At 42.7% G+C, this 20,506-nt stretch overlaps 1 long non-coding RNA gene across 1 annotated transcript in view; it reads right to left on the reverse strand.

Annotated features, from left to right (window-relative positions):
• Nucleotides 1–20,506, reverse strand: part of LOC126191314 (uncharacterized) — a 69,992-nt gene that overhangs the window by 19,455 nt on the left and 30,031 nt on the right. Inside the window, exon 2 of the long non-coding RNA XR_007538337.1 lies at nucleotides 10,013–10,237. This is a non-coding gene — a long non-coding RNA (uncharacterized LOC126191314). The remainder of the gene's footprint in view (nucleotides 1–10,012; nucleotides 10,238–20,506) is intronic.

Here is a 20,506-nt window from a genome sequence, read left to right on the forward strand (position 1 = left end):
CACTGCACTAAAATTTCGGCACAAAGAGCACACACTATAGCCTAGGGCAGATGGGGGGGGGGGGGGTGGACCTGGACAGATGAGGGGGAAAACAAGGAGGGAGGAGAGGAAAAACGAAAGGGGGGGACCAAAGGAGGGAGAAGACCCATAAGGGTGGGGGGGAGGGGCAGGGCAGACGCGAGAGGGAATGGGAAAAAGCAGAGGAGGGAAATGCAAAAGGACTCGGGGGAGAGAAAGGGGGCAGATAGAGGGTATGTGGGGAAAAAAGAGGATGGAAGGGGGGGAGGGGGGACTGGCGAACTCATAGCGCCCCTTAAATGCACGCGAATAGACAACCTTTACCCTTTCCCTCCAGAGGGAGACACCAAAGCTGCGATTGCCACAGCGGCGCCACCGCCAGAAACGGAGGGCGACTACGCGCTGCGGCGCGCTCTTCAAAACAGCAATTTTTAGCACGGCTCACCGATATTAATGCTTACAAACAGCGACGGCCAGGAGAAACAGGAAGAATGGCCCTGGTTGCGGGGTTATGGTAGTAATGGTAATGTTAAGACGTGTTCACTATATTTTACTTCTCCTTCGTAAAGATAGTGCTTGCTGGCAGTGAAACTGTGATGTGTCGAAGGTTTGAGTCCAGGGAAAGCAACATTGTTCGGGGCGGCGAGAGAGAGAGAGAGAGAGAGAGAGAGAGAGAGAGAGAGAGAGAGAGAGAGAGAGCAGTGACAGGAGCCGGTGTGCTCTCTGGAACTGGTCTACCCGGCTTGCGCAGGCTCTGGAGAGGCGAGCCGGGCCGTGATGTGTGAGACCAGCCGGCTGACTCAGCTGCCGCGGCTCCAAAGCCACAGACAGAGTGCCGCCCCTCGCCAAGCCACAGGTCCCCGCCACAGCCTCCGGCAGTTCGGTAACGTTAGCCGACGTTCACTGTCTAGGCGCGCAGTCCGGAACCGTGCGACTGCTACGGTCGCAGGTTCGAATCCTGCCTCGGGCATGGATGTTTGTGATGTCCTTAGGTTAGTTAGGTTTAAGTAGTTCTAAGTTCTAGGGGACTGATGACCACAGCTGTTAAGTCCCATAGTGCTCAGAGCCATTTGAACCATTTTTGACGTTCACTGGCTACGCCATCAGCAGGTCGGGACAGCGTGGTTGCCATGTGGCCAGTGTGTCGCTAACAGGTGCAGTTGTATGGTTATATGTGGTGTCTGTTCCTTCGGACATGTCCGAAAGAAAAGACACATTGTTCGATATAGTTCCCCACAGTCGTTTATAGGAGCATATGGACTATTAGACCAATTGTGTGGTTGGATTGAAGAGTTCCTAGATAACAGAACGCAGCATGTCGTTCTCAATGGAGAAAAATCTTCCGTTGTAAGAGTGATTTCAAGTGTGTGTGCCACAGGGGAGTGTCGTCGGACCGTTGCTATTCACAATATACATAAACGACCTTGTGGATGACATCGGAAGTTCACTGAGGCTTTTTGCCGATGATGCTGTAGTATATCGAGAGGTTGTAACAATGGAAAATTGTAGTGAAATGCAGGAGGATCTGCAGCGAATTGACGCATGGTGCAGGGAATGCCAATTGAATCTCAGTGTAGACAAGTGTAATGTGCTGCGAATACATAGAAACATAGATCCCTTATCACTTAGCTACAAAATAGCAGGTCAGCAACTGGAAGCAGTTAATTCCATAAATTATCTGGGAGTACGCATTAGGAGTGATTTAAAATGGAACGTTCATATAAAGTTGATTGTCGGTAAAGCAGATGCCAGACTGAGATTCATTGGAAGAATCCTAAGGAAATGCAATCCGAAAACAAAGGAAGTAGGTTACAGTACGCTTGTTCGCCCACTGCTTGAATACTGCTCAGCAGTGTGGGATCCGTACCAGACAGGGTTGAGAGAAGAGATAGAGAAGATCCAACGGAGAGCAGCGCGCTTCGTTACAGGATCATTTAGTAATCGCGAAAGCATTACGGAGATGATAGATAAACTCCAGTGGAAGACCTTGCAGGAGAGACGCTCAGTAGCTCGGTACGGGCTTTTGTTGAAGTTCGAGAACATACCTTCATCGATGAGTCAAGCAATATATTGCTCCCTCCTACGTATATCTCGCGAAGAGACCAAAAGGATAAAATCAGAGAGATTAGAGCCCACACAGAGGCATACCGACAATCTTTCTTTCCACGAACAATGAGGCTAATGAGCAGCGGCACTGCATCAGTAGTGTGAGCAATACGTTGAGAATTTGGGTTTGGTGGGAGGTGTCCTGCGGCAGACCGTGCAGTGCTGGTGATCGCTGTGTGTTGCTAGTGTAGTGGTCAGCACATCTGCATAATAAGAAGGGGACCCAGGCTCGAATGCCGGTCCGGGTCACATTTTCAACTTATTCAGCTGATATAAATCAGTGCCCACTGGCATCTAATGTCAGTAATTCGTTTGTGGCTTGGTTTAAATGTCGTCTCTGCACCCGTGCGAAATCAGTACTTCGCAACTTGCATACGACAGGTGGTATTTTTAAGGCAGTAAATTCAGTTATTGTGTGGTCTAGTCCATTTTAAGCCACTTTACTATGAAGGTCATATTTACTTTCTGAATTACAGTTCAGAGAGGTCTAAAAAATAATCTACCACCGAAATATAATTCCTTCAGGTGCCTCAAAGCGTTTTCCAGTAACAAATATTCCCTAGACGTGCGCACAGATGGAAATCAGAGCATACCAGATTAATTGAATTGGGTTCCAACAAATCGTACGTCATTCTCTTAGTCAACTGTGAAAGTGGCGTATTGGGCCTGTGCACTCTCCTGGAGAACTGATTTTTTTCAATCCAGGTGTCTTCTCACGTGTTAAGCGTCTTCCCACATACTTCTTCATACAGTTTGTCAAGAAGAACTGCACACTACTCACCTGTTATTGTTTTCTGCTTTTAAAGGTAATATACAATTACATCTACATACATACTGTGCAAGCCATTATACTGTGCATGGCGGAGGGTACCTTGTACCAGTACTAGTCATTCATTCCCTTTCCTGTTCCAGTCGCAATTGGAGCGATGGAAAAACTGCTGTCTGTTTGCCTCCATACGAGCCCTAATTTTTCTTATTTTTTCACGTTCCTTACGCGAAATGTACATCGGTGGCTATAGAATCGCTCTTCAGTCAGCTTCAAATGTCGGTTCTTTAAATTTTCTCAACAGCGTTTCGCCAAAGGATCATCACGTTCCCTCCAGGACTTCCCATTTGAAATCACATAGACGCAATGGAGATCCGAAACATTCGAGTAGTACTCAAGAACGTGTTCTACATGCGGTCTTCTTTATAGACCATTCGCCTTCCGTACTACCGTAATTACGTGCTGATTCCATTTCATCTCGTTCTGCAACTTTGCGCCTAGATATTTAATCGACATGAATGTGTCAAACACCACACCTCTAATACTTTGTCTGAACATTACAGGATTGCTTTTCCTACTCATTAGTTTACATTTCTCTCCATTTAGAACAAGTTGCTATATATCTGTCTAAGTCATCCTGTGTCTCCCTATACTCACTCAACAATACCACTTTCTGTAAAACCGAACTGAAATTCCATCTGGATTAATACGAATCACTCCGAATTCATATTTCAGCCCAGTCAATACGAATAATCCCTTCTACATCCCAGAAAATAATATCACATATTTTCCGGTAGATGTAAACGACTTCTCCTTCCTTGGTGCATGCCTATCGCCTTTCTCCCATTTTGCTGTTATTATTTCGTCTTCTGGCGTGGCGAGGTGGACGACTATATCACCCAGAAAACTACTCGAAGGGTACAATCAATTGGATTCATTTAAAACTGTGCATACTTTGCTGTAACATTCGTTTGTGAAGTCATTTTACGACATAATTAAAGAGATATGGCACCTGCGTTCTACATGTAAAATGAACGATACCGTTTCTTCTCATTCGCACGTATCACCGGCTGTTTCACACATCTTTAACGGTCAATCCTCCAATACCATATTGTTGTACTTTCTCTGCTTTGCGATATGTTGTTCCTGGATTATCTTATCCTTCACATGGATCATGTTGAAAGGAAGTGCAGCCAAGGTGGAATTCAGCAAGTTACTCTTTAGCTGTTGAAAATTCAACTACGAAATTAAAACTTGTGGATAAGGCACTACAAACTGGTGCCAGCTCTATGTGCGTGATAACTGCTGTCTACGTCACTTAACGTGTTATAATTTGTAAGACATTTAATATAAGGTCTTTTGGAGTAACTAGTAAGACATTCGGTTATTCTTTGTTGTATATGACCAAAAAGACAACACAAATTTCATAGTCATTGTTTATTCAGGTACTATTTGTATTAATCGTTTTCCAAAAATCAAACGCTTTTAACAGAGTCTACTGGAGCAAGCTAACTGCAACAGATTTACGGCATCATAATCTAACGACCGCCGGCATGTGTGACCGAGCGGTTCTAGGCGCTTCAGTCTGGAACCGCGCGACCGCTACGGTCGCAGGTTCGTATCCTGCCTCGGGCATGGATGTGCGTGATGTCCTTAGGTTAGTTAGGTTTAAGTAGTTCTGAGTTCTAGGGGACTGATGACCTCAGATATTAAGTCCCATAGTGCTCAGAGCCATTTGAACCAAGCTAACGACCACTGTTTATTTCTAAGCAGCTGCTGTCGCTGGTATAATAAGCGTGTTAAAAAAATGTGTGATCAGACCTTATGATAGCCATCTGGTTAATGAGCATCATTTTATTGCCACGAATATCACACACAGTGTTCTTACTTCGGACCTTGCATAAGTGGTTGTCTTGCTCGGTCTATGGCACTTAAATGCCAAACCACAGAAACTCCTAATTAATCTTCTGACGAACTTCAGGTAGAACGTAACAAAGAACTGGGAATTTCGAAAAAAATTCTGCTCTCATTAAACCGAAACGTTCCTGTAGTCAGTTTAAGACCATTGCCTAAAAGAGGACCATATCTGAAAAAAAAATTGAAAAGTCACAGAATGAAAAGTGCAAATGTTTTAGTATTTTCACCTATTAAGCCGATTTTCGTTCATAGGGAACCACACAAAATGGAGCAAGACCATTTAAAATCAACAAAGGAACTTCCGTAGAAAGTATAGTGCAGCGTCTTGCATCTGATGAGACCTATATTGACCCTCGACAAGAAGACTGTATAGTGTTGAAATTGATGCATGTGGTGGAATGAGGGCTGCTCAAACTTTTAAGCTACATAAAAGATAAACTTGACAGAAAGGGGTTTGTTGTGTACCACTTGAAACATTTACTGCAATATACGTATTCATCAACTCAAGCAAACATCTCTACAATGCCTTAACACTTACTCTGAAGTAATGGTGTTCTTTTGCTATATGTTCTTTGCACTTTGTAATAGTGTTTTTGTTTTTCTCTGTATGTTCTTTGCACATGGTAGTTTACAAAGTGAGACTGTCTATGTGTGATGTATTAAGACAGGAAAGGAGCCTATAATACTGAATGTACTCTGTTTTAGTTGTTTTATTTACGCATTTACGTTTAGTTTTTAGTCAAAGAATGCAGAGTCATGTTCGGAAATAGCGTTCTGTTTCTTCACTAGACAGCGCTACAGGTTGCCCCAAAGTCGTAACATACACCCACATATCGCATTAGACATATAAACCCACCTGATAATGGAAGTTTAAAGCTTTGAATGGCGCTGTGAATATAAATAAAACGTGACTGGTAACAGTAAAGTTGTTGTTTCATAAAATCTGAAGCTGTATTAATTTTCAACACAATATTTAATCATTCAATAGTGTTCATTAATAAGTACACAGAAATGTTTCATTAATTAATATACTGTCTTGTACAAAATAACAAGAGGTCATGCTTTAATACGAGTAAAGAAGAACCAACTACCTAAAAATGAATTTATTACGAATGGTTAACAGCTAACGCCGCCACTTTGCCCCGCTCTCCCCTCTACCTTATCATACTGATCCGTATAAACAGCGTTTATCTCGTTTCGAAACCTCTGTCTATATTCCTTGACACGTTAGTGGATTTAAGAATTAAGTATCATTATTTATGACAGAAGCAGCTGTTGACAATCAGTATTGCTCATTTTGCAAGTAAGTCGATTGTACATTGGTGCTATTAATCACTGACTCTTGGAAGCTGGTCGTCTGAAGTAGTTGTAATCCAAGAGTTAGTAACTCAATATGCCAGAATTTTTAGAAACGAAAGTCATAAATTGGGTGAATGTGTTTGTGTTTTCGTTCAGGAAACAAATGTTGCCGTTGGTTGTTTCATTTACTTGTTCATAGTAATGTCTGTTCATGTGGTCCTGTACGGTTTCGATGCCAATTCTGAGGCATGTCTTGCCAATGGAAATTCGTGGTCACCCGCAGTTCAGTAGATATTAAAGCACACGCCTTCTCACATTGTTTATCAGTGTGATTAAAGACTTACGAAGTGAACCAGTGTCTCAAACCTCGGTCTTGCTGGTTAATACATCACCTGAGTGCTTTATTACAGCAGATTCTGGAGAGTAAGCGAATATTCCGCAGCAGCGAGCGCTCATTCTGGTAAGTGGTTGTCTTTCACGTCGATGTAAGTGGCTGCTAATGAAACTGGTTGCTTATGCGTTCGCTAATCACCCAGTAGACGCTGATTTTAGAGACTTCAATAAAGGGCAAATTGTGATTGTCCAGTAACTGAAAACGAGCACAACAGAAATGGCGAGGAGTTTCAAATGTTAATGTGCCACCATCATAACTTCCAGTAGAAAGTGCGTGAAAGGCGGTCAGATCGTATTTCAGATTTAGATGTCCGTGCTTCGTCCAATAACGTAGCCGTTGGAAGCTATTTCAGTCTGTATAATGTGATATACGGAAATTTATGACACAGGAATCAGCAGAGTGTAACGTTAGAAAAGCGAACGTGTTTCAGAACAGTTTGTTCGCAGCAACTGAACGACCACGTCAATTAAGATTGATGCGTTACAGTAAATTTGTGAATACATCTTGGTGTAAAGGTAACGATTTGCCTACTTGTACGATTCATCCTATTACATGACGTCAGAGTTCAGGTCAGGATGTGCCATTTCCAGGAGAAGTCTTACAGCGCCAACAGTACGCAGCTTAGCGGGCGAACATTCTGCTGTACGGGATTCTCATCTAGACCTTAGAGAATCCTGCAGTTGTTATATTAGTCTACATGAAAACTGTCACTACGTTAGGATGGTTATTGCCATATGATAAGTATCCATCACAGCTGATGCCCTCCACACCGGATATCACGTTTTTCAGCATAGCAGTACATGCACAAAAAAGACAGAAACATACTGCAGTAATTGCGTGGAACATTGCACTTCAGTTGACTGCCTGCCCCAAAATTCGCCCGATATCTATACATCTAGAATCCTCAAGGTTAAGAGCCAGCTCTTTATAACAAAAAAAGGGTGTGAGATGCGTGTGATTATTTGTATCGATGTGCTCTCCGCCACAGACCAGTTGCAGTCGTCTGTCATAGTTATCGTAACGGGAAAAGATGCCGACCGTATCGAGGTCCGTTCGGTTCTCAAAAATCTATCAACATTCGCTCTCCGATTACCTCTAGCACGCTTTCGCCTATGAATCTCTTTGAAGTTAAATGTAAGCGTAGGGTTCCGCAGCCGTCACAGTCAATAAAATACTTCTGGGTTTGAGGCCGCATTGTCATCTGTGAAATACCGACGCTTCGGCGACTGTTGCAAGGAGCCTTCCTCAGGGTGTGTTGCACCCTGAGGAAGACGCGTTGCAACAGTCGCCGAAACGTCGGTATTTTACAGACGACAACGCGGCCTCAAACCCAGAAGAATTTTATTGACTCTGAAGTTGTTAACCTGTAAGAAACACATTAATCAATTATTTGCAATTAAAGTGTTTCAGCCATGATTTTCCTTTACTTTCCGTTTCGTGGAAATGTTTTAGTGCCTACGTACCAACTGTTTCAGTATTCCATATGAGTAACAACGTGTCTCGATAAATATTTTTGCTCGCTTCATGTATTATAAAACATCTTTCTTTCGTGGTTCTGTAGCGTTATTGTCATGATACCCGGTTCCGCACATTACGAGCGTCCTCTATTGCGTCTTGTTGTAAGTAATACTGTACATGCCTTCATTCGTTTACCCCATTAGCCGGACGCTGTATGAAGACTGAAGTTTGCAGTCTGAAGTTGCGCTGGCTCAAAACGACTATCGTGTTCACCAGCTTGTTGTGCTCGTTAACACTCGGAATTCCACACCTCTTGAGAAAGACACCACCAGATGGGATGCGTTGCGACCATTACTCCCTTCTAAGTGCGTGACACTTTGATGATTGAAAATTGTAGTCCTTGTATTCCTAATATTTCACTAATCTACATAAACGTAATGGGGAAGAAACTAGCACACGTACAGTGCAATATAAGCTGCGCTCACCTGCAAATGGACTGGGATAGAAGGGAGTTAATTGATATCAGCATCGTTTGTCATATATTGGACGATGTTCTTCAGTGTGCAAAGGTAGCTGTAGGTAAAAATGAATGATCGCGCGAATGGAGTGAATGGTCTGTACAGATTTTTTTTGATCGTTTTCCTTTAATCAAATTTTTATGTCGTTCAAAGATTTCAACTTCTTCTGAGATTTTCACGCTAGTTAAGGCCATAGATGCATGATCTTTTCCGAATCTACGTCTGATCAAAAGAAATTCTGGTAGCTGGAGTTCAAGGTTTTTGTTAATAATGCCTTCTGAGTTTTTGTGAAGATATTTCAATAGAAACTTTCATCCCATGACACGTATTTCTTTATGTCTAACCGGAAAGTCAGATACCAGTTTTCATAGATTTAGTTTTCGAAACGTTTTAATATAATGAAATATTTGCTTAAAAATTTGCATCGCATGTTTCACCTCTTTAGGGATTGAATTTCCAGAAACACTGGAACATGCATTTTTTTTTTAATTTTCAGCCGAGAAGTTAAATACCAATTTCCATAGAAGTAGCATTAAATAGCCTTCAGTGATTCTTTAATAATGATTTATTTTCAAGTTAAAGTTTCACCCAATATTTTACTCCCTTAGTGATTGAATTCACAAAAACGCTTGAACTCATACTTTTTTTTATTTCTGCCTAAGAATCCAAATAGCAGTTTTGGTAGTTCTAGTTTCAAAATTGCCTTAATAGTGATATCTTTTCAAAAAGTCTTTCACCTCTTGTTTCACCCCCTTAGGATTGGAATTTCGAAGAATCGCTTCTTAAACGATAGCGGCTTTGGCTGGGAGATGGTGAGTCAGTGAAACAGTCAGGCCCTATTATATCTCATTAGTTTACCCCCTTAGTGATTGGATTTATGAAAATGCTGTAAAACGTATTTCTTTATTACTTAACAAGAAACCATATACCAACTTTCGTAGTTCTAGCTTCAGAATTGCCTTAATACTGACATACTTTCCGAAAACCTTTTCGTCTCCTATTTCACGCCCTTAGGGATAAAATTTTGAATAATTCCTTCTTAAACGACGACTACAGTATAAGATCAACATCCTCTCCACATTTCAAGCTCCTATCCTTAGCGGTTTGGCTGGGCGGCGATGAGTCAGTCAGGACATTGCCTTTTATATAAAGGCATATATAGGCATATAAAGGCATATATATATATATATATATAGATTAGTCAAGCGTATGACAAAAATCAAACAGAAATTAGCATAGAATACTATTTACTCTCGATACCACCAGGCAGTTTCCGAAACCTGGTGTAGATTCACTCAGATAGTTGTGCAGAAATTTCTATTAAACTCGGACATAACATGTTGCAGAGTACGTCTGTAGTGCATTTTAAACTCTTGGCGATATACTTCTATTTTCAGAGACTTTTTCCGCCCAGGAATACTGAAGTTAGTGGAACTGCAGACAGTGGATCGTGTAACGCCACTATTATTATAGCTGAGGGCCATGACGCAGGTTTTGCTTTCGACAGTTAGTCATTCTCTACGTCTCGTTCGTTACCTGCTACTCGTCGTTGCTGGGCTGTAACGGTGTTGGCAGAGCGATGTGCAGAGCCATCTGTTGCGCACGGTAGGAGTCTCGCGTGGGAAGGTGACCGAGAGCACTCATTCCGACGGCAGACGCTACGCTGCGACCGCAGCGGCAAGGTGTGAAGTGTGTAGCGAGCAGTGGTGTAGTTCGCAGCAACGAGACACGCTCACCGTCGTCCCTGTAGGTGTGCTCCAGCTGTAACATGCCAACACACAATTCGCATGTAACAGTACTTCTCATTTTTCTGACGTTGCTATGCTTCCACCACACTATATAACTCGCAATCGATTAAAACTACTAAAACTGTTCACCGCGAAATACGGGACTGCATCCCTCCATTACCCCGCAAGCCTGTAAAGCTACCGTGAGCTTTATTCTCTCCCTAGCCACAGCCGTCCGGATTGCTGCTACAACAAAATTTCAACGTTAGCTCCAAATCATCGAATACCATGCGCTCCTTTCCGTATCAGTTTTCCAGTATCGAAAATTCTTTCTTCTTCCCGCCCAAATTGAAACCCTTCAGATTTCGTACATTCTCTGAAAACTTGAAGTCAGCCATCAACTCGTTCACTGATTTTCTAGCGCAAAACTAAACGCGCTTATACTAATGCATTACGCCAACGTTGCAGTTGCACACTCTGCACATCCTATCCCGAAGAAATAGTAAACGTGTCCTCTAATTGACAACGAAATCCGCAGACATATCTACAATTTCTTGCAGAAAACAGAATCCTACTTTTCCTTTCCATGTCAGACCTCCTCCTCTTTCCATGCAGCTTGGTCCGGAGAACTCTTCCTAATCATTTCCCAAACAATATCTCACCTAAAATCCAAACCAGCTACCTCGTATCACCAAAATCCATATTTACTGCACACCTCACCATCAAGGTCAACAAAAAGTCGGGACCGATGACCAATTTGTACCTTGCTACCCTCCCCCTGAACACCTCTTCATCCATCCCTACTCCCTGTTGAGAAAAACACACCATCGTTCTCATCAACACTAGCAAATTCAGTGCTACACGTCAGTCTTCCCCTGTATAACAAATTGTCAACAAAATAAGTTTTTTATCTTTATGTAACTATAGACCTACCCAAGTCTATTTTATTTAAGAAAGTGCGTGCTGAAAATTAATTCATGCGAATTTCTTTGGCTAAAATTCTTAAAGCTTTTTAAATAAAACAAACGTTATTAACATTATACATAGTTATTCTTCATGTCTCCATGTTTGCAGCCCTGTGCCGCTAGAAGACCCTGAGTTGTAGCGTGTAACATTCCAGTGCGTGACGTAACTATGTCAGTGAGTGAGAAACAGGGTGCCGTAATCGAGTTTCCAATTCGAAGAACTGGTTCACACATGAAGCATCCTCTCGTTCAGCATGACAGTCCCAGACTACACACGAGCACTGCGACATCTTCAACAATCCGACGCCTTGGGTTCACTGTCATCGATTATCCTCGATCCATCCCGACTTGGCCCCCATCCGATTTCCATGTGCGTCCAAAACTTAAGGAACGCCTTGAAGGACATCACTTTGACAGAGACAAAGCGGTGCAAGTACAGGTGGGGTTGTGGCTCCGTCAACAAAGTGATGTATTCTACAGTGACGGTAGCAACAAGCTTGTCTCTCGTTAGCAGAAATGTATTCGTAGCCAGGGTGAATATGTTAATAAACTGATATGTAAACATGGAGAATAAATATGTATGATGTTGATAACGTTGATAACGCCCTCGTGCTTCATGAATGCATAGATTGAATAAAATCCTTTTTGACATTAGACCGCGTCACTTTGAATCTAAAATCAATGTAGAATATCGCTCCAAAGACGATCGGAACGTCGGTTTCAGTAATGGTATTAATTTCGAAATGACGCGACCTAATCTCCAAAATTTTATTCAAATTGATACTTATGGTGGGAGCCTTCGCACCTGAACTGTAGGATTGGTTCGAGACTTGCTCGAGGCGGTATATCCTTGCCTTTCTCCTGAACCGACTCGCCCAGCTGTACGTTCGGGAATCAACGGTTAAACTATCAGTTGGAGGTTTTCCTCCTTAGTAAGTAATGGGCACATGTGAAAGAACCAATAACAAGAGACTGGGGGACCGAAGGCTGGACCTTTCGATTTGCACTGTGGTGCTTACCCACTAAGGCACCAGGTCGATAAAAACAGGTATTACAAAATATTTTTAGCATTTAAAACCACTTCCTTATTTTTAAAAAGGAGCTATTTCATTATGAATGCTGTGTTTCTATTCTGTTTGCACACTACAGTAGTATGACCGATACTTTCTCCACCCGTAGCACGTCCCCCCCCCCCTCCCCCTCTGACCAACCTCAACACTCGCAAAGGGGAACAAAATGAAGAGGGAAGCTTGAGACGAGAAATCGTGGCGAACATGTGACACGACACAATTACTATTGAGACAAAACTGTGTCACTAAATTAAGTCACGAATATATCTTCCATAGCTGAATAACCTATTATATCTGTTCCGTAGTAAATACGACACAGCAGAAAGCCATTATCCCGGCCTCCATTACGAGACCTGTATTTCTACATAGGCCCTAAAGTAGGTACATCGAGTCCACAGCAAAGTAGCTAATCTCTTTCTAAACGCCTAGTCACAGTGAATGAAAAGCTTTTCTCTCCGCCCTGAGGCGTCTTACTCTGGTAGCTGCTCACGATTCGTGCCTTGAGTGGCAAGACTGAAGAGCGGCGGAAGCGGCACAATACGTCTCCATTAAGGACATGCCATAAATCACGGACTTGTCCTCGGCGCAAAGGGCTGATCTCCCCCATACATGGAAGAGCAACGCGACGTGGAAGGAATAGGCGGTCCAGACAAAACTGCCCACTGCTAAGCAGGACAATATTGCTCTTTCAGTGATCAAGAATCGAAAATACGTCTTACTTCACGTACTACCAAAAAATTAACAATCTAACATCTACATATTACGTCGTAACTAGACTCGACATGTCATTTTTCCCATCAGATTCGTTCGCCAGACCTTACAGTGTCCTTACTAAACTTCATTTTCATTATTCTTATTGTTGAAAGATACACTAACACCTTTCTCTCGGCAATTGGGGTTGGTGATCTGTCATGAATATAGACGCATGCTGTAGACAGCAGAGCTCCCTTCTAATGGACGGCGCCCTAAAGACAAGAATATTTAATATTTATCAAATAATTGCAGCTGAAGATGGGACCTTCTACGTTGTATGTTGCTTTGCAGCAACCAAGCGGCAGCGACAATATTTGCATTTTCTTATTACCAATGAAGAGTTCAAAATGTGTGTGAAATCTTATGGGACTTAACTGCTAAGGTCATCAGTCCCTAAGTTTACACACTACTTAACCTAAATTATCCTAAGGACAAACAGACACACGCATGCCCGAGGGAGGACTCGAACCTCCGTCTGGACCAGCCGCCAATGAACAGCAACTTTAATTCAACATGACATTAGAAAAGCATAGATTGTTGTTACGACAGATGGTGGCATAGCTGGCGTGCATCACAGTGAAGCTTTCCTGGAAGTTTCGTTATTACAAGTGCGTTCTCCCAAGAGACCACCCCTTCCTCCAGATGGAAGCCACATGTCTGTCGCCTCACATCATGATACGTATCCGAATTTTTTGTACACATTCACTTGAGGAGAAACGTGCTGTACTCGCTGCAATGAGAAAGCGCTCGAATGCGAAGTTAATGCGGCAAACACGAGCCTAACTGGCACTTCTACAGGACTGAAAGAAACTAGTCCTACCTACGTGCTGCAAGCCGTCTGTCTTCGTTGTGGACGGACACAGCGCAATAAAGTCTACACGAAGACATGGATGCGAGTAGAAAATATCTAAGTTTAATGTTTATATACTTTTTGATTACTTATTTAGATCTATGTTGTGGCGTTAAGCAAAAACATAAAATTACGACAAATACTGGTTGAAGGCCAGATACCGATACAAATCTAGTGCATGTTTCACTCGTTAAGGTGCGATCACAAAAGAAAATTTCTCAAATAAAGATTGAAGCTTGTAGTTGGATCCTTGTGGGAACAACGAAACGAGAGACATACTGTACTCGAGTTGCTATAGACTGAAGAAAAAGCTGTTAAGTCATTTAATTAATGCGATAATTTGCTAATGTATTTGTTACAATTCACTGAACTTATGTACTTTGGCGACTGTTATTGGCTGCTTGATTAAAACACCTAACTAATTAATACAACTTATACTTGGATCAAAGTAACAGAATTATTGACAGCAACTTGTTTTCACGGAAGTTGCCATAGCAACAACAAATCACAGAACGAGCATCATTCACCAGTGTCATATAGCCCTGCTATCTCAGGTTCCAGTTGCAACATTCGGCTGCAGACGGCGTTTGCGGCCGGTAAGATTAGTAGCCGTGATTCGTTTTCGTTGTTTGTAATGTTTCTGTGTTCAGCGTGTCTATTTTCTACAACAGAAAGTCCTAAACCAATTGCGAAAGTGTGCAGAAAAGTGATCAGACGATTACCACTCTGTTAAGCAAACACAATACTGCATGGTAACGGGCAGCGTGTGAATGTGTGCAGAAAGGAAATGCCCTGTTGTTGCTGCCGCAGCCGTATTGTGTGTGTAGACAAAAGATCAACAAATAACATCGCTCGCTCACATACTAGACTCTCAATCTGTTGTTTTGATCGTTGAATAAGGAAAGATTCGTGTTATCAGTGATGGAAAGCATTTCACAATTTGCAAAGATTTTATTTATTTTATTTTTTCTCAGTCGTAGTGAGTTACCCTTTTTATAACATTTATGTTCCAAGAAGATATTAACACATTTGACAGATCTGAAAAAATGCCCATCATCATTTATCCACCAACAGCACGTCTCGTGGATGTTCGGCGCAGACTATTGATCTAATGTGTGTGTGTGTGTGTGTGTGTGTGTGTGTGTGTCTGTTATTGATCTAATGTGTGTGTGTGTGTGTGTGTCTGTTTTCATTATTTCTAACATTATTCCCTGAAATGTCCTACTGCAAGATATCGTAATTTCCTTAGTTTTTTCATTCAGATTAATCGAAGTGTAGTAACTTATGGTAAGAGAAATTTCACAAATGATTGCTGAAACCGAAAGTAAATGTAACCACCGTCACGTTTGTGTCAGTGAATCCCACTTTGAAAGAAACATATCGTGATACCAATACAGGGCTATTACAAATGATTGAAGCGATTTCATAAATTCACTGTAGCTCCATTCATTGACATATGGTCACGACACACTACAGATACGTAGAAAAACTCATAAAGTTTTGTTCGGCTGTAGCCGCACTTCAGGTTTATGCCGCAAGAGCGCTCGAGAGCGCAGTGAGACAAAATGGCGACAGGAGCCGAGAAATCGTATGTCGTGCTTGAAATGCACTCACATCAGTCAGTCATAATAGTGCAACGACACTTCAGGACGAAGTTCAACAAAGATCCACCAACTGCTAACTCCATTCGGCGATGGTATGCGCAGTTTAAAGCTTCTGGATGCCTCTGTAAGGGAAAATCAACGGGTCGGCCTGCAGTGAGCGAAGAAACGGTTGAACGCGTGCGGGCAAGTTTCACGCGTAGCCCGCGGAAAATTGGCTCATGCCACAACTGGAGACCGACAGCGCCGACTTCATCTTTCAACAGGATGGTGCTCCACCGCACTTCCATCATGATGTTCGGCATTTCTTAAACAGGAGATTGGAAAACCGATGGATCGGTCGTGGTGGAGATCATGATCAGCAATTCATGTCATGGCCTCCACGCTCTCCCGACTTAACCCCATGCGATTTCTTTCTGTGGGGTTATGTGAAAGATTCAGTGTTTAAACCTCCTGTACCAAAAAACGTGCCAGAACTGCGAGCTCGCATCAACGATGCTTTCGAACTCATTGATGGGGACATGCTGCGCCGAGTGTGGGAGGAACTTGATTATCGGCTTGATGTCTGCCGAATCACTAAAGGGGCACATATCGAACATTTGTGAATGCCTAAAAAAACTTTTTGAGTTTTTGTATGTGTGTGCAAAGCATTGTGAAAATATCTCAAATAATAAAGTTATTGTAGAGCTGTGAAATCGCTTCAATCATTTGTAATAACCCTGTAGTTTCAATCTGTGTTATACGATATGGTTTTTGCAGGCAATGTGGGGATGGTGTTATATAGGAACTGGGCTCGCAGAGTGAGCAACAGTGTGAGAACCAGGGATTATCGGAGGGGGATTCGCGTGTTGTTTGAGTAGGGAAGTTTAATGTGCGTTACAGAGATACATAGTGGACGCCTGGAACGCCACAGCTTTGAACTTTGTACAATTCGGTACGTAAGCGCAAATCTCAGAATTATAAAAAATCAGCAGGCAGTGGTTGGAACTCTGAATTATTCGTGTGGCATTTCCCTTTGGGCTTAGTAGAATTTTCGTGCACTCGCACCGAACTTAACGATTTAGAGTGAAATATGAACTATACTGATTAGTTGGTGAGACTCTTCAGCTTAGTTTACAGTGCTTACATCAGGAAAATTATTTGGCAAAAGACTGCAGCGTAAACCTGAGTGGTAGCCTCACTATGGCAGAATCTTATGCTTGAATAGCTCTCACCAGTTAACCCCCGAATCCTTAAAGAGTAGAATTCTCATGTATAAAACAGCTTCAAACATTTTATTATTTTACGAATGAGTTAATGTGTTAAATATTTGACTTTAAGCACGTACATGAGAAAAAGTTTAGTATCTGTTGAAGGTCACTGAGTGCTTTCATTAAGAAAAAGTGGATGAATATAGTCTGCATAGTTTACGCTCCCTTTCAAGCGAAAGCAAGTTTACACATATCTCAGACTTTATGACATCATGTCTCCTGGATTGCGTGTCGTGCAATGATATACGTTTGCAGGTACATTAATTGTTAGATGTTCGTACTATCTGCAAACTGTATTACGAATAGAACTAGTTGTGAAGAAGTAATAAACTAAAACGTCATGGCCAACGTCGATGAAAAGCGAAAATGTAACAAGTGATAAATTTTTTCCTTTCATCATTTTGTGGCGGGTGTCAACGAGGAAAGGTTTCGAAAATATTTGAAACTATATGTAAAATGGAAGTCGCCAAGTGCTCCCACACTCAAATACAGTATGGATGAAGTCCGTGTATTTGCGCACCATTAATTGCGCTGGGTCAAGATAAACACACAGTTTTAAACAGTAATACTTGTCTTATTGTGTCAAACGTTTAACAGAAGATTATACCTCTTAAGGTGTAGACAATGATGGCATTTTACATTTTTAAATTCGGTCATCAATTACGCGAAATATTGAAAAAGTAATTTTTTGTTGCCCAATAAAGGCGTTAGATAGGCAATCTGCAACCTGTACCGGGTCCCTGGATTTAGTAATATAGATGTGCCCACTCTATGCAATAGACTGTCGATACTTCTAGCTGAATTCTGTTGATTTAACAAATCTTCAAATTCTCGTGTGTTGCCTAGAGATATTGACTACCACTTTGCGATTGATTACTCCATTTTAATGCTAACGTGTGTTAGAAACAGAAGCTTTGAACTTGAGCAGAACGGAGTGTGAGCGTGTGTGGTTCGTTCCCTAGATAAACAAGAATCAAACAATTTAGCGGCCACACATTATTCCAGCTGCCTTTGTACAGATACCAATTTTTTCTTTTATTTCAATTTAGGTGCTTTCGGTTCGTTCCCAAACTGCCATCTCAGTTGTGGAAATGTGATACAACACTGTGTTTGAGGCGACGTTTGTGTCAATAGTGTCAAAGCGATACCCAGTCCCCGAGCGGAGGAAAACTCCGACCCGGCCAGGAATCGAACAAGGACCCCTTCGGGTAGAAATCTGCACACTGGCCCCGCAGCTACCAAGGTGTGCGATACAAAACTTTATTTACAGTGGTGGGCTTTGGGTTTCAATTAGGCTTAGTAGTAGCGAATTTAAAATCCACACCCATGCACGAAGTGGGACTTCCACAGTCACCTGAGACACTCCCTCTTATTAATACGACTGTTAGGCCTACTGCCTTCCACAACAGAAACGACGATCGGATGCACTCCCACGAGCTTTTTAAAAAATACTACTGAGAGATGCGAACTAAATCAGAATCCCGTTGGTACACGGTATAAAGTGGATCGCTTCTGTGCTGTTATCTTTATCCACAGCCTGCAGTATAGAAAAGTCAGGGTTGATTGTGCGATAATGGAACTCCTGCCGCAGCAGTCATCACATGCGTGTTACATCTCCGAGATAAAGCAGATTTTGCGAGGAACAGAGCACGTCAGTCCTTCCTGAACAGCCGCTGAATCTTCATGCGTTAACGCACAGAAAATAACAGCAACAGGTGTGTGAACTGGATGCGCATCGCAGTGCACAAGCGAACCGGACAGCACGCGTCGCTAATGACTTCCGCGACGCTGCATGCGTGCCTCAGCTTAAGTTGGTCGAGGCCACCAGGTCCCACGCTATGCGAACGTAATAACTCTGATTCACTTCCCCAAAGAACATTCCCAGGACCTCCAGGATTCCAGTAGCGGATTTAGGGTCCAGATAATAACTAAAGACAGGGAGCAAGACTGTTTCGTAAAATATTAAAACTTGGCTCAACTACAAAAAAGTCATTAAAACATCACAAGTCATACGATGGGTTACGAATGTAGGCTCTCATCTTGAGAAAAATATACACAAAAATATCTTGAAAAAGTTAGCACTGTCGTAACATATAAGAAGTAAAACTGTAGAATTAAGCAGTAGTTCCTCAACTTACATCGAGTCCTATTCATAATTTGCTGGAACTGTTCAGTTTACAGAGTTGTTTCCTTCGGTTCATCGTGTTCTTTCATTTACCAGCCAGCTTGTATCACGTGTTCTGTTGCGTGTTTACTGGGAAATGCAAGTTGGCGTGCTGGTGACGCAAGTCAGCATGCACTGCGCTAATTGGTATTATTATGGTAGCGATGGAAAACAGGTAAAACTAGATTTTTGCCAGCACGTTCGTCTGAGGACACATATGTCACATACATTTCATATACATACACTGAGGAAAAAAGTCGAAGGAGTTGTGCGACATACACGAATGATGATAGGCTTATTTCTACATCTGAAAGATGATTTGTGCTAAAATTTGGCGCCAGTCGCATAAGTGTCACGCTAGTAGTGCCACTATGAGGATGCAAATGTAATTTGCTTTAAATACACACTGTAACGGTCGTGAGCATGAGTTACCTCTGAGGTTGGACATGGTGAGTTGATGTTAGTCAAGAATGCCTTTAAGGTGACAAAGACGCCATCATTATCAGCACCTCACTGAGTTTAAGCAGGGTCGTGCAATAGGGCTACGAGAAGCTTGATGTTCCTTCTCCGATACCGTAGAAAGACTTGGCAGGAATATAACCACTGCACACGATTGCTGTCAGCGGCGGTCACGAGATTGTACGGTCGCAAGAAGATCGGGATCCGGCGGCCAATTGACACTACCGAGAGGGAAGAACACAGTATTCGGCATATGGCCCTGGCGCATCGTACTGCACCTGCATCAGAAATTTGAGCAGTAATTGACATCACATTGATACTAAGAACTGTTGAAAATTGGTTAATTTGTTACTTCAAGGACAGCTCCGAGCCAGACGCCCTTTAGCGTGCATTCCACCGATCCCAAACCACCACCATTTGCGACTTCAGTGGTGTCAAGCGAGAGCTGAGGTCTGTTGCGTTTTCTGATGACAGTTGCTTCTGACTCGGTGGCGGAGGTGGCTGTGTGTTGGTTAGAAGCGTTGTGGGTTGGCAAGAGAGCCAACCCGGTATACTAGAGGAAGCCGAAAGGCACGCGTTTTAGCTCACGCAGGCTGGCGTGAGGTCTGGAACAGGACAAGGAAATTAGACTGTAGAAAAAACTGACGTAGCTGGTGGAATACTTAACTTTAATCCATAAATGGTGAACATCGCTCTTGATGGTACATTATTCATAATCTCAATAGTAACTGGCAATGGCGCCTTGCTAGGTCGTAGCAAATGACGTAGCTGAAGGCTATGCTAACTATCGTCTCGGCAAATGAGAGCGTAATTTTGTCAGTGGACCATCGCTAGCAAAGTCGGTTGTACAACTGGGGCGAGTGCTAGGAAGTCTCTCTAGACCTGCCGTGTGGCAGCGCTCGGTCTGCAATCACTGATAGTGGCGACACGCGGGTCCGACGTATACTAACGGACCGCGGCCGATTTAAAGGCTACCACCTAGCAAGTGTGGTGTCTGGCGGTGACATCACAAGAAGGATGCCAGTTGAGGGATGCAACCATCCTGTCTGCGTGCTGGACAAGTGGACCTACACATGGAGTTACGGTCCGTGGTTCAATTTCGTATGACAGCACGAGCAATCTTGTGATTACCCCACGTGCCCCAACTGCAAATCTGTACGTCGATCTGGCGATTCGATTTGTTGTGTTCCC

This window comes from Schistocerca cancellata, chromosome 1 (genome assembly GCF_023864275.1).
Source record: "Schistocerca cancellata isolate TAMUIC-IGC-003103 chromosome 1, iqSchCanc2.1, whole genome shotgun sequence".
Classification (NCBI taxonomy): domain Eukaryota; kingdom Metazoa; phylum Arthropoda; class Insecta; order Orthoptera; family Acrididae; genus Schistocerca; species Schistocerca cancellata.